This window comes from Beta vulgaris, chromosome 3 (assembly GCF_026745355.1).
Source record: "Beta vulgaris subsp. vulgaris cultivar EL10 chromosome 3, EL10.2, whole genome shotgun sequence".
In the NCBI taxonomy this organism is placed as follows: Eukaryota; Viridiplantae; Streptophyta; class Magnoliopsida; order Caryophyllales; family Amaranthaceae; genus Beta; species Beta vulgaris.
Window position 1 is genome coordinate 24655227 of NC_079204.1, and position 4376 is coordinate 24659602.

Sequence of the window (4376 nt, forward strand, 5' to 3'; positions counted from 1 at the left end):
TAAGTCATTAAGGGAGGCCAAAAAGGTCATTGGCAAGCTAGGTCTTGGTTATGTCAAAATTCATGCTTGCCCGAATCATTGTCAATTGTTTTGGAAAGACAAGGTTAATGATGATACTTGCTCTGTACGTGGTGCTTCAAGGTGGAAAAGAGAAACGGAGCAAACACCTTAAATAGGAAGAAAGAATAAGAAAGGGGTCCCTACAAAAGTAATGCGCTACATTCCATTGAAACCAAGACTTAAGAGGTTGTATATGTCTAAGCACACAACTGCCTTGATGAAGTGGCATGATGGAGAACGTCCAAAGGACGATAAAGTGTTAAATCATCCAGCTGATTCCGGAGCTTGGAAAAGCTTTGATACTAGGTATCCATTGTTTGGTGGTGAGAGTCGTAATGTTAGACTTGGACTTGCTAGTGATGGATTTAATCCATTTGGGGTGATGATCTCTATGTAGAGTTGTTGGCATTTTATTTTGGTACCATATAATTTGCCACCATGGATGTGTTTAAAACACTCATCTCTTATTCTTTCAACATTATTTCCCAGAGCGAATAGTCCCAGTAATAAAATTGATGTCTATTTACAACCCTCAATTGAAGGATTGATTGAACTTTGGAATGACGGAACTCAGACATATGATAATGCTTCTAAGAATGAAACTTTTGATATGCGTGTTGGGTTGTTATGGACAATCAGTGACTTTCTAGTTTATGGAATACTCTTTGGTTGGAATGTATATGGCGAGAATGCATGCTCATGTTGCATTTTTAAAACGGATTCCAAATAGCTTGATAATGGGTATAAATATTGTTATATAGGAGATCGTTGTTTTTCAGATGAAAACCATCCATTTCGTTGGAATAAAGATGCTTTCAACGGTCAAGAATTTAGGGAAGCACCCATGATGTTAACTGGAGCCGAAGAGTTACAACATATCAGAGAGATGGAAGAGTTTGATGGCTCAAACACATGGAAGAAAGAGAACATTTTCTGATCATTACCTTATTGGGAGTCTCACTTAATTAGACACAACCTAGATGTTATGCACATAGAAAAGAATGTGTATGATAATGTGGTTGGCACATTACTTAATTTGGAGGGGAAGTCTAAACATAATCTGAAAGCTCGTTGGGATTTGAAAAAATGGGGAATCAGGGAGGAACTTCACCCAAAAGAGAAAATTTCTAAGAGTGGAACCAAAAGATATGAATTACCACTTGTCCCTTACACAATGTATAAGGATGAAAAGAGATCATTTTGCAAAACTCTTTATGACATCAAAGCTCCAAATGGATATGCTTCAAATATCTTAAGATGTGTGAATTTGCAACAAGCCAAATTGCTTAGGCTTAAAAGCCATGATTGTCATATTATGATTGTCATATTTTAATGCAACAACTTCTTCTTGTTGCATTGTGGGGGCTTCTTTCAAAGGATGTGTTGGCGGTGTTGTTTGATTTATGTGGTTATTTTAGAGATATATCTAGCAAGAATCTGGATATGGAGGTGCTTAAACGACTTGAAGCTCATATACCTATAATATTATGTCACTTGGATATGATATTTTCACCTAGTTTTTGCACTATTACGGCACATTCGGTTCTCCATCTAGCTATCCAAGCAAGGATTGCAAGGCCAGTGTTGTTTAGATGGATGTATATTATCGAGAGGTACCTTGGCTCATTGAAATCACATGTTCGCAATAAAGCTCATCATGAAGCTGTCTCGGCGTTAGAATGTGTCAATTTTTGTTCTTGGTACCTTGAAGGATTCAACCTGATATGTAACTTATTTTCAAGGACCACTAAGGATGATAACTTGATAGATACTTGTAATATCTCAAAAGATTTTTTATGTTTTCTTAAATGGGGAAGCCTTTAGGAAAGCCTATTTCATGCACTGTTACCTAAATGAACAAGATACAAGCACATTGTTATGTGATGTTTAATTGTTCGGGTGTAACTCAATTTCTACAGTAAGTACCTAATCTCATAATATCTAATTAATGTATTTTTTTATTTAACACACTAAATATATCCTACTTTATAGAGTGCATGCTGCAGAGCTTAAGAGACATAGTCGTCCAAGGCGTTTATCATTGAAAGCCATTGCGCGTATTCAACATACAACATTTCATGATTAACTTAGAAAACATGTAAGCGTCTTAATAATGTGTTTGTTTGATGAAAAAAAACTAAATAATTAACTAATTTAAAATACTCTAAATAGGTAATGAAGTTGGAGGAAGCAATGTGATAGAATCTTTGAAAGAAGAAATTTGAATCTTAGCACGGGGTCCACTTTAGGTTGCCCCAAATATAGAGGGTACATTACCAATGGGTTTAGATTCAGATGCAAGCGTTATGATAAGTTTCAGAATAACGGTGTTGTTGTAATTGCGAAGACATTGAGTTATGCGAGTTCAGGTGATAGGCATTCGGTATTAGGAGATGTTGCATATTATGGACGAGTAGTAGACATTTTTTTTGTCTTTCAACCTTCTATTGTCTGCCTTAACTATATCACTTTCAACCTTCTTTTTATATGATGGGTCATACTCGCAATACCAGTACTAGAAGCTTTTCTCCTTCGCACACTATCTTTTGCATTCCCCTCCCCCTTAGTTATCACAAAACCTATTGCCTTCCCACAGTTGCAGTAGTACGTAACTCATACATGGCTTATAATGACTCGAAGGTCATGCATGCCTTTTTATTGGGTATGCCAATCCCAACCACCAATGAGGTCGTTGTAGGATGGTTTTCTTCACCGTTCTTAGGAGATTGGTCACTTGCAAAGGATCCATATAGAGCTTCCCCTAACAATTCATCGTCATCCTTATCTTACGAAACTAACTCCTCCCTAATACATGTTTCACCCACACACCCTCTCCCAACCCCACAATCATTAGTAACTGCTACTACATTATCAGGCAACAACGTTGGAACAAAAGGGCTTGCTTTATTTTTGGCCAATAAAGGGTTTTCAATTATATTCGAATTAACTACACCATTGTCATGCAATATAATAGGTTAAAAACAAATTTAAATCTGCCAAACAACTTAACAATTACTCCCTCCGCTTTTTTTACTTGTTACATTTTATAATGCACAACAATTGATACAATGTCACTTTCAAGTTTTTTGGAGGGTACTTTTTGAGCCATTTAATGTAAAATAATGGGAAAAGGTGAAAAAGTAGTACTTTTGGGTGGAAAAAGAGAAAAAAATAATATAATAGTAATACTTTATGGTGGGCCAAATAGTCCAAATAAGGAAATGTAGCAAGTAAAAAGAAACACCCAAATATGAAAAATGTAGCAAGTAAAAAAAAAACAGAGGGGGTATATGTTACCTAATTACACTTGATAACCGACTTTCACGCCAAAATTAATTCTTCAAATTCATAAAACATCTGCATGACAAAATATATTCTCCAACATATTTTGTTGTTTCACTTACAACAACAATCAATAACAATCATACCCGCTGCTTGCAATTCCATAGCTATCAAATCCAGCAATCACCAATTTATTCGCAATCCAGCTAACAAATCCATCTAAATTCAACAAACTTAGTTTTTTTCATAATTTTCTCTTTTTTACCATCTCAATAATTCTCTCCCTTAAAAATTTTGGCGATTCAACGATATTTTCATCCAATTTCACTATCTCATACACTTTTTTTTTCCTTTTCCCCTCTCCTTTACTGAACTCTCACCCATCTTCTCATCTTCCACTACAAGAAAATGTCAAATCAACGACGGCTACACTACGACGGCCCGTAAAACAGTCGTTATTCTTGAAAATAGCGACGGTTTAAAGCTATCGAGACCGCCGACAACTTTTAAAGATAACACCGACGACAAAAACGCACACTAATATCAACAAATGTCTAAAGCCATCGGTGATTGTATTATTTTAAATTTTAGATCTTTTGTAGTTAGGAGACCGTTTAAAGCCGACGGTGCTTGTAGTATTTTAAATTTTAGAATTTGTAAGGTTTAAGAGATGGCTCGGAACCGTCGCTGATGTGAACAAAACCGTCATTGTTAATTTACGACTTGAGACAAACTCGCACTCAAACAAACTCCCACTGAATACAATCGTTTCCTCCCACTAAAACAAACTCACACTCAAATACAGGCGAAACTGCCATTGAAGGCCAATCCAACGACCGGCGACAAGCGACACAAACCACCTTGTCGGCGGTAATTTCTAAACTCCAATTGAATACAGTCGTTTATTAATTTTTTTATTTATTTTTGTTACCCTAGTTCCAACCGCGCTCCGTCGCCAGCAGTACTTTGATTCCTTCATCTTGTTGCGTTTGTCATTCATTTTGTTTTGATTTGCTGAGGATATTACTGTTTTT